The sequence below is a fragment of the Pongo abelii genome, chromosome 2, assembly GCF_028885655.2.
Source record: "Pongo abelii isolate AG06213 chromosome 2, NHGRI_mPonAbe1-v2.0_pri, whole genome shotgun sequence".
NCBI classification, from domain to species: Eukaryota; Metazoa; Chordata; class Mammalia; order Primates; family Hominidae; genus Pongo; species Pongo abelii.
The window spans coordinates 156189675-156201676 of record NC_085928.1 but is presented as its reverse complement, the minus strand read 5'-3'; positions in this window follow the sequence as shown (position 1 = coordinate 156201676).

Here is a 12002-nt window from a genome sequence, read left to right as displayed (position 1 = left end):
TCAATAGCCTGCCAATCCAAGAGATTTTCTTGACCAGATACAGCTATAGCTTCCAGAGTTCAAAAAATCAATGGTCATTTTCTAAAGAGCAAGTAGGTCGGTAGACTGGGAACGAGAGATATGTGTACATTTTGATTCAAATACTATTTAAAAAGTCTTTAATAATAATAGCTAAAATTCTAAGTGCCAGATTTGTTTTATACTTATTCTCTCTTTCTTAATAAAACTTTTAAACTATTATTTTAATTTTACAGATATAGAAACAGAAGATGTCCAGCCATATTATTCTATTTCCATTCTAATTATATTTCTTCACAAACACATAGACACAGAGACACACAGGAATCCTAATTCCCACACTCCCATGACTTGGACATAAATGGGCTGCTCAGCCCCTGGCCTCTTACAAAAAAGCATGCAATGCATAGTGCAATGATTAAAATACACACCATTAAGTACTTGTTTTCACCTTTTGACTCAAATCACAAAGTACAGAAAGGAAGAGAAAGAGAAAAGAATGTTAAAAAATAAAGGGTACTCTAAACCAACTATGGGAATTCTTTAATAGTTAATAACAACAAATTCTAGAACCAGGTTATGTCTTTTAGCTTTTCGGTCCATTATGCCCTTCTCTACAAATAAATGTCTTAATATAATGCTGGAAATGTTGGTCTTATTCATAGCCTGTTTAATGTGGGAAAATATAACGGCCAGAATATATGTTTCTTTTCTTTCTTTTTTTTTTCTTTTTTTTTTTTTCTTTTTTTTTTTTGAGATGGAGTCTCACTTTGTCACCCAGGTTGCCAGGTTGGAGAGCAGTGGCGCAATCTCGGCTCATTGTAACCTCCACCTCCCGGGGAGTAAACTGATTCCCCTGCTTCAACCTCCCAAGTAGCTGTTATTACACGCGTGTGCCACCACACACAGCTATTTTTTTCTGTATTTTCAGTAGAGATGAGGTTTCACCACGTTGGCCAGGCAGGTCTCGAACACCTGATCTCATGTGATCCACCTGCCTTGGCCTCCCAAAGTGTTGGGATTACAGGTGTCAGCCACCATGCTGAGCCCAGAATATATGTTTCTGAGTAGTTACTTAAAGACATTCAATATAAAACACTAGTTTTTCATAGTTATAGAATAGCTACTACCATTATGAAATAGCATATTAACTTTATTTTGACTTTTTTGTGTTTAGCTTACATACATTTGATAGAATTGTATTTATGCTATTCTGTTTACTGCATAAAGTCAAGCCGCATACACACCAAATTAGATTAGATATGAAAATAATAAAATGCCAAATTGCATGTTTACTACAGTTTGAGACTTCAAGACGACCATGTACATGATGGAGAAATAAATTGGGCTGATAGTAGAAGTAAGATTTGTTTGCTCTTTCTTTAAGGAAAATAAAATAGAAATCTACATTAATGGGCTCTACATTTTATAAGAAATTGGAGTGAATCTGATGATTTGTTCAAGTACTGCTCACCAGCTTCATTAACTTAATGTAATGTACATAAAAAGAAACTTACCTACCATGATTACAATTAAATATAAACATTCAGTGTATTTATCTCACCCTCAATTCTAAGTAGTCTAAAACATGCCTCATGGTATGATACAGCTTCTTGAAAATGTATGCGAAATAATCCCTATTGCATATTACATGTGGCCAGTTATATATAACCAACCACATATGAGACAGTGGGCCAATAAGATTAAAGTACTATATTTTTACTGTACCTTGTCTATCTTTAGATATGCATAGACACAAATACTTATCATTGTCTTATAGTCGTCTACAGTATTCAGCACAGTAACATGCTATACAAGTTTTTAGCCTAGAAGCAATAAGCTATACTATAGCCTAAGAGTGTAGTAGGCTATATACCATCTTGGTTTATGTGGGTACCCTGTATGATTTTTGCACAAGGATGAAGTCACCTAATGACACATTTCACAGAATGTATCCTTGTCATTAAGTGACACATGGTTGTTTTTGGAGATTATTATCTGTATTGATTATAAATTATAGATTAAAATAAGAAAACAATCTTTGGTATTCTATGGGCTTTGTCATAATTGGAAGTGTTTTCTCACTCAGATCTTAGTTTCTTCCACAAACTTTCGTGTTATCTCTTTCACCAAATAGGACACCAACTGGCAAGCAGACAAGAGGTAAATGAAAGGTTGACTAAAAGAAAACATGAGCTTTATCCAAAGAGAAAAAAAAAAAATCTGAAACCAAAATGCTCCTTTTTAATTTAATTCATTACAGGACTCCACATCTCTTAACATGATGAATTTTACTTTTATCAGCTTACTTCCATCTCTTTAGCATCTCTGTTTTACTGCAAGAACAGATTCTTGGTAAATGCTATTTGTAATCTAATGTTCCAAAGACTACTTATTCAGTTTCCAACAACTTGTCTGGTCTTCTGTCAGTTGGGGATGTTAAAATGATTAAGAAATAGATCTTCACCCATACTTACTTACTGGCTGTTGAAATACCACGTATTTCCATATTGCTTGGCAAATAACTACTGCCTTTGTTCTCTGAGTGCTTCCCTGTTACCTCAGCAGCCAAGGTGCTGGGATGCTCTGGAATTCCCCCAGAATCCAGCAACTTTATGAGGTAGTAACCAGCACAGGTGAGGAGTTCCAAGCCTTTGCTCCTACACTTGACCAACATTCATACCAATTTTTAAATATCCCCAGTACCAAAACTGAACATGATGTAAATTTGTTTTTTAAAACTGTTCTGGATACCAGATGGTGAGGTGATTGATCCCAATGCTGGAGACTTGGGTCACCTGTAGAAAGCAGTTGAAATGTGAGTTGAGTTGGTAGGAGACAAAAATAAACCTTTTTTCCTATCCAGTCTTCACTCCTTTGCTGTTTCTAATTGCCTCTATGTTAAGAAATAAATCTCTTGTTTTGTTTATTTGTTAATAATAATTCTGTGCTAAGTAAGAGAAAGTGCCTTCTGACCAAAAGCTAAGGCTCTCTCCTGAAGACAATGTATGGTTTTTTGCTGTGAAGATTTAAGCCAGAAGCTTCAGTTGTGCAGAAGCCATTTTGTTTATTTGCTAGTCCTCAAATCTCTTCTCAGGTTGAGATTAGAAAGGCAGAAACTTCTATGTAAGTAAATAGATACTAAAAACATTTTGAAAATATTTTCAAGTAAAATGACTACTGAAGTCAATTTTACAATATGCAACTGATCTAAAAGTGTATTTGACATCTAGCTTTTTTAATGCTACTGTACTTACTACATTTAGAAATGTTAACGGGAAGACAAGGTTTAATCAAATATTTTCATTAGACCTACATCTCAACCAAGAAGATTTTGTTGCTGTTACCCTTCACATGTGCCTTAGAATATGAAAATAATAAAGTAATAATTTCAGAGGAAAAGCAAAGTGACAAATACTTTAAGCATAGCACTTAAAAGCTCTGTTGGGTAGGAAGTCCAGTATTTTTAAAAAGCCATATTTTTATGCAATATTAAAACAAGAAATCTTCAATGATAGTTGCTTAAAATGTCTGCTATACACATAGGATTCAAAAGCGGCACCCCCGACTGTTTTCCATTCATATGAATGGGAAGTACATGGGTAAATTACCGCCTGCAGTGCATGATAGCGGACGTTGTACACAGCTGTTACTGTAGCCCTGTAATTATGCAAGTATCCTTCCACTGTTACACAATTAGAAGGACCTGTCTTTCTTTCTTGCATTAGGCAATGTTTTTGTTGGTGTCAAGAGCACTGAGCTATCTGTACATGTTCAGTTGTTTGTGTCTGAGTTGAATATAACTGGTACATTACAAGCAGTTCATTTTTAAAATCATGTTTTAAAAATTTGAAAAATTTCTATCATAATAAGAAAGCTTATCTTATTCCAGCTAACTTATTAAATAATTTTTAAAAATTTCTTCCCAGTAATGGACTCTGTTGCACCCTTGCATCCTGTCAACATGGAATGTAGATAATATCAAACATTCTGCATAATCTTTCAGCATCATAAGTAGATCAGAGGACAGAAGTAAAAGTGTAAACACAGTCATTAAATATTTTGTCTGTTACCTTTATAATTTAAAACACAGATTTTAAAAATCTAGAGGTAACCTTTAAAAATGGAAATTTGTTAAGATCATTGAGGGATGGAGATTTCATTGAAACTTAGATTATATAAAACAAATTATGACTTGCCAAAAAAAAAATGAAACCTTGTAAAAGTTTACACATAACAGAAGGCATGTGATCAAAAAGATAAATGTTTTTTACTTGACTCAGATACTCAGCAACCGTTGCATATGGTGCCTGAGCCATGAATTTACCGGTCACTTTTACAAAAGGAGCAAAGTTGGGTGGGTGGGTGGGTGGTTATATAAAACTGTTTTCAGTAACACTGACATGTATATTAATGGCTAGCAATGCATTTCTAGTTTAGAGCCTAAATATAAATCTTAATTTCTGATTTTACTAATTATACACTAGCATTCATTTGCCAAGGTTAAATAAAGACTAAATTGAAGGTCACATGGAAAACTAAGAAGAGTCACTTTTTTAACTTTTTAAAAATTTTTTATTATTTTGTTTAGTTTAGTTTTGTTTTTTGAGACAGTCTTACTCTGTTGCCCAGGCTAGAGTGCAGCAATGTCATCTTGGCTCACTGCAGCCTCCGCCTTCCAGGTTCAAGCAATTATCCTGCCTCAGCCTCCTGAGTAGCTGGAATTACAGGTGCCCACCACCACACCTGGCTAATTCATGTATTTTTAGTAGATATGGGGTTTCACCATGTCAGCCAGGCTAGTCTCAAACTCCTGACCTCGAGTGGTCTTCCCACCTAGGCCTTCCAAAGTGCTAGGATTACAGGCATGAGCCACTACGCCTGGCCTAAGAATGCCAACAACCAGGTTACTAAGGATTTGAACTTGGCATATCACTAGAAGAGACTAAATTTCAAAACAAATTCAATATCACATGCTAATAAAACTCCTATTTATCATTCATTCCAATCAGTTAATGATCAGATGGCATCAATAAGTCAATATTATTTATACTTCCCAGATTTCTTAATAAGTATGCAGGAAAGAACGCACAGAATTATGACAAGTACACAAAAATCTAACAATGCATTATTATATTTTAAGAGGCTTATCCCTTTAGGTTTATGTTCTCACTAAAATTACTAGATTAACTTTTACATAGGAGAAAAATAATTTCAAAAACACTAGAAAATTCAAGCTGTTTTAGCTTATTAATTTGGTAAAACAAAAATAAACCCTACAAAATTGTTGTTTAAAATGATGCTCCTTTGATTGATATTAAAACGCTTTTGTATAATATTTCAGAGAAGAGTACCTGAGAGTTAGGATGTAGGACATTTTCAATCTCGTTCGAATTTCACTTTCAATGTCTGCCTTAAAAAAAAACAAAACAAATGGTTGCTAATGTCATAATGATGTTTAAACTCTGCTACATATTGAACACAGTGTCGGAAGTACTCCTAAATGCTTTGCATACAGTATCTGACTTAATCCCCATAATAAACAAATAAAACATACATTTTGTATCCCAGTTTGTCAGATGAAGACTGTGGTTCAAAGACCTTAAGTAATTTGTACTAATTAGTGGCTGAGATAGAATTACAATGTCTCTCTGACTTCAGTTATAATCCGGTATGCTGATACAATATAATATCTACGTAAAGCCTGCTCCAAGCTGGCCTTGGTTGAAATTGAGTCACATAACTTTCCCTAAAAAGACACAGTCTTTCCATTGGCCAGGCCTAAGTCACTGCCGACCTCCAGAGTTGGAATGGAATCAACACCACCAGAACTGCATGGGCTCAGAAAGAAAAATACGTGATTCCTTCTAAAGCAGCACTGTCTAGTAGAAATATAATGTGAGCTGCATATGTAATTTTAAATATTTTAGTAGCCACATTAAAAAGGCAAGAAGAATTAGGTAAAATTAATAAATTAATTAAAATATATTTTGGCCGGGCGCGGTGGCTCACGCCTGTAATCCCAGCACTTTGGGAGGCCGAGGTGGGCAGATCACAAGGTCAGGAGATTGAGATCATCCTGGCTAACATGGTGAAACCCCGTCTCTACTAAAAATACAAAAAATTAGCCGGGCGTGGTGGCGGGCACCTGTAGTCCCAGCTACTCGGGAGGCTGAGGCAGGAGAATGGCGTGAACCCGGGAAGCGGAGCTGGCAGTGAGCAGAGATTGTGCCATTGCACTCTAGCCTGGGCGACAGAGCGAGACTCTGTCTCAAAAAGAAAAAAAATATATATATATATTTTTTATGTAACCCAATATATCCAAAATAGTATCATTTCAATCTTTTTAATACAGATAATTATTAATAAATGAGATATTTTGCATTTTCTTTATATTTAAAGTAAGTTTTCAAAATTCAGTGTATATACACTTTCACCACATCATAATTCAATTAGGAATTCTGTTCCTCAATTGCACCAGCCTTATTTCAACTGTTTAATGCCATATGTGACTAGCGGCCACAATATTGGGCAGCACAACTCGAGTCTAGAAGGCACTTGAAATATAATGTTATTGAAAGAAAATTAAACGCCATTAGTTCACAAGACAACACACTACGGCTTCCTAATTGGTTTCCCTGTTTTCTGTCTTTGAACATTCTGATCATATCAGTAAGACCAACCATAGACCAAGAAGTTAAGCAATACAGACTATAATTTAAATCTTTTTATCAGTTTGTCTCAATTTAGTTTTCAACCAATATTTCTGTGTCTAAGTTCTGACCCAGCCTGAGAGTTTTCATTACTGCACTGCCACATGTTGCTTAGTCAACACTGCAGGACTGGGTGTCATTTGGAAGGGGTGATATTCTCCTAGGGAACATTTAGAAACCTGTGGGGGCATTTTTACTGACTTGGTGACTTGGGTTTGCTCTTGTCATTTAATGGGCAAGAAACAGAGATGCTAAATATCCTGTCAAGGATAGGAAAACCTATTTTTTTTTTTTTTTAGGTGGAGTCTTGCTCTGTCGCCAGGCTGGAGTGCAGTTGCACGATCTCCGCTCACTGCTACCTCTGCCTCATGGGTTCAAGCGATTCTCCTGCATCGGCCTCCCGAGTAGCTGGGACTACAGGCTCATGCCACCACGCCTGGCTAATTTTTGTAGAGACAGGGTTTCACCATGTTGGCCAGGATGGTCTCGATCTCTTGACCTTGTGATCTGCCCACCTCAGCCTCCCAAATGCTGGGATTACAGATGTAAGCCACAGCGCCCGGCCCAAGAAGACATTTTCTAACCAAAATGCCAATAGTTGTTCCAGCTAAGAAATATGCAAGCTCTCCAGAAAAAGGAGAAAGAGCCAAGATGTGTACAATTTGCTGATTTTCATGGTGTAAATTCTCTCATTATAGCTAATTTCAGGCAACCAACCTGACATTTTTAAAAAATGGATATAAAATATTTTTTAAAATGCCTTTTTTTGGTGTAAAATTAGGGCTCCCAATGCCAAAAAACGTGTTTGAAAAGTATATTATAGTCACTTTTACTTAAATCATTAAAAAGTTAGCACATATAACAAATTCATAATAAAGATTAACTTTATCTGATAAGGGAACTGCGAACGGGAAAAAAATTAAAAGTTGACTTTAGAATATTATTTAATGTTTTATTTTTTATGAAGAGATAAAGAGAGTACAATAATGTAATAGTTATGTATGCATACATATATACATTATGTGTGTATATATACAATTTTAACAAAAATTTAAAAGCACTGACAACTGTGATTCTATTTGAGAGGGAGACAGAAATTATAATCTTACGTGAGAGTTGTATTATCTTTAGTTTACTTGTATCTGCTTGAAGAAACATGGAAAAGATGCTTCCCATTGAAATATATATATTTTTCTATCCAAAACTGTCAATTTTGAACTTAAATATTTAACTTACAAATTACTACTTTATCCTATATTCTTTCTGAACCTTAAATCCCGTATAAACTTTGAAAATATAAAATATCCAAATACCCTACATTGAAAGAACTTCTTAGTTGATTTAAGAAAATCATGTAACTTTGAAAAAATTTTTAACACTTTGTATCCTTGTTGTCTAAAGATTTCAAACTTTTAAAAGGCCAGGTAAATAGTTTCATGATTTTAACCTAAAATTGAAGTATAACTCTACATTTTTGCATTCATGGTAGTATATAATGAAAAAGATTAATGAAAAACACCTGAAAAGGTAAAATTTCTGAATTTAATGAGAAACCAAGCCAACGTATATTTGGAAACTATTATCTCTGGATTAAATATAAGTTTATTGGATATTTGTATCAATTTAGAAATACATACATGTATTGAAATACTAATAAACTGGCATAGAATTTTTTCTCTAAGAAATTACATCTCCCAAGTATGTATAATGAGGCTGATATTTATTGCCAGTACTGTCATAATAAAACAAATATGCTTTTCATTTTAGAGAAGCATTGTTATCAAGAAAAAAAAAACGGGGCTTATACTATGAAAAATACTTTCATAGAGAAACCAAAAACATGACATCATATCGCCCCCTATTGTTTATAATGGGGTATGCGTCAGAAATAGTTTCCAAACTGTATACAAATAAATGGAAATTTTGGTAACTCGTGGTGACTTTCAGAGTAGATACAAACATTTAAAAAAAAAGAAACTGGGTTCTTAAGAGGGCACTTCCAAAGAGTTTAAGATTTACAACTTGAATAATTTGCCCACTGAAAAGGAAAATTTCTAAGAGCTCCGGAAGATACAAAGTAAAACCCAATTGAGTGACAGTAACAGAAAACTTAATTTAATGTCTATTTTGATTTAATATGCTTAAATATTTTCTATTTTATGAAAATAATTACCCCAATAGACACCATACATGCCCATATAAAATGGGCATCATATAACATAACCCAAACTTTCAAGCACCATATAAAAATACCCTGAAATACAATCTTTCCCAGAGCAAAGCAGGTGTGATAGACGGACTAGCCACATGATGGCAACATTTCACCATGTAAATGCAGATAAACCAGCATTTGAGAGTGGAAATCTCGTTGAGTTAAAGAAAGTGCTTAAAATATGAAGTAAATAAAGGTCTATCTTCTGAAGTAAATATTACCTAAACCCCTACCAACTATCTCCATTTTAGTATGAATCCAATATACCCTTTACAATTTTATTTGGTGGCTATGTTAATTTTCACATATAATCTACTCTACATGCAATGCATACGTTATTTCAACCTTTTAAAACATTCTATTAAATTTAAATTTTCAATATGCGAGGAATATGATGACCCTCCCTCTCAGAACAGTTACGTATTATTGAATACTATGTTGTAGAGCTGAGCTATCTCCCTAATCTATTCCAAACCTGAGACCGCTCCCTCAACCAGTCCCCCAAACCCCTTCCTAGTAGGAGAACCCGACACACACCTTCTGGACTCCACAGCTGTTCCTGGCATCCAAATGGCAAATAGCCCTAGGGTTTGTGGGAATCTGATTATCCTTTAATGGAAATGCCTAGAGTGGGGAAATAAGACATTCTCATTCTCCTGACAGCTGGGCCCAAAATGGCTTTCTAAGAGAATCTTCAATTGTCTATGATATTGATGACAATTAAGCAATTGGGTCCACAACATTTAAAAGAACCAAGAGGGAATATTTGATTAATTACTGTGATAAAGATAAAAGCAAGTTGACTATTTTTCTACCATGTAATACCTTCAAGTTATATCTGTAACTTTATATGTAGTGAAAGTTAACTCATTTTCTGAAGTATTCTCATATATGCACTATTTATTCATTCACTGACTTATAAGGTGATAAGGGTGATAACTTCTCTACATATTAGCATACAATCCAGATCAAAGATGCTATCTTCTTAGAAATTAACTTATGTCATTGTATCATTCTGCGATCAGAGGGCAAGGTCTCAGCCCTGTCACATATAGTTACCCTGCATCATGAGGAAATTTATTCAAGAAAAATATTAATTTCTTTTTACAAACCCACCACTACTGAAAGAGAAAGCTGCACACCACATTTCAAAAACTGACCAATAGCAATATTTTGGCTTAAAAAAAAAATGTTCCATCATTCAGAAATCAGTTGGAAAGCAATGAGTATAAAATACACACACACACACACACACACATAAATACATAAAATTAGGACTACATTACAGTTTGCATGACTAACGTTCAAGAGGACGTAATAATAAATATGCATTTCAAGGAAATCAATTAGACATGAAAAATGACTAACCACATAACAAGTAACAGGTTACTGTGAACATCATAGTCATATATATAGATGTGTGTATGTGTGTGTGTATAAATATATATATTTGAAATTACAGAGCAAAGATGAAAGAAAATATACTGAATTATTCATAAACATTTTTGTACATTGATTCCACTTGTACTCAAGATCCCAAAACCTGTGCACCCCCAAAGCAGATGAAGCAGTTATAGTACAGAAATTCAAACATGAGAGAAGACTGCTATATATATTTACAAAATAAAGATATATTTTCTTGTTTCACTGATGATTCAGAATATTTCTAAAAATACATTTATTTCATAAGAAAAAATGTGCCATTAGAAATTTTCTTTTAATTTACAGCTAACTAAGAATTTTAGGATGCTTGATCAGCGTTGTTCCGTAGATCAGCGATCTGAGGAATCATTAGTAACAGTAATTTACACGCAGGATGACTGAGATGTAAAAAAGCCAAGGAGTAAGTTTTGTCCTACTGACTTGTTGTAGAGAGAAGAGGGGAAAAGGATTGTAAAAATTTTGTACAGGGGAATTTTGTTTCTTGGCAATAAGAAGCTCATACACACAAACATAGGTATTCTCATCCTTTACTAATATTATATATGTATATACAAATAATTATGGATTAAATTATTTCATTTACCATTTAACTGTAAAAGATGAAATGTTAATGACAAGTTACTAGCAAAGTATTTTATACTATTTATATCTTATAAAAATAGTTATTATTTGCATCTTTAATTTTATTCCACAGAACTGCTCTGAAATATCAAAACAAATGATAATAAGTTTTTGTCCTCATAGCATATTCTTCTTCCCACTAGGTGGTTCTGTTCTGAAAATTTCTCCTCTTAATTTTAAAATAATGAATATTTATAGTTTCTGTTTTTAATTGTATAGATACTTTTTATTAAACACACATTTACATTATGCCAGGCACTTAACTAAATGCTTTAATAGTGTATCTAAAGAAAAAGCAAAAATAAGTAAGTAAAAAATAATTTAAGTATTTATTTTAGTGCAATGAATATTAGCTACCTGTTCTTGGACACTATTACATATCAGGGATCCAATCTTTTGCCCTAATTATAGATCTGTTAGGATAATTTCAGCTACATCTTACACAGAAGCCAGTTCAAAATGGCCAAAACAAAAAGGAAATTTGGGGGCCTATATATTAGATAGTCTAGGGTTGAATAATCTGTGTGTTCTATTCTGACATTAAGGACCAGCTCTTTTGGTCTCTCTATTCTGCCATTAGCAGTATTTTCTTGTTCCTAACTAGCTCAAGAGAAAGAAAACACCTCTGCCCTAACAACACACCAAAATTTCATTCTATTGGACTAACTTGGCCAATTTGGTTATATGCCCAGTAATGTCACCGGGGGAATGCAATGCACTGGCTGCCGTATACCTAAGTTTCTGAAAACTGACAAGAGAAGCAGGAATTTCAGGATTACCTGGGAACCCTCAAGTATCTCCTCTTGGATTTGGGGACAATTTGGTAAGTCGCATGACACCTACATGTATGTGAGGAATGTACAAATGTTGGGAAATCAACCACAATCTCAACTCCCTCACTGAATAAATACACCATCCAACCTAAATTACTTAACATTCATACCTGATATTTACCATCCCAACTCTGAGTCAATGTTTTTGTTTCATTTTAAAAA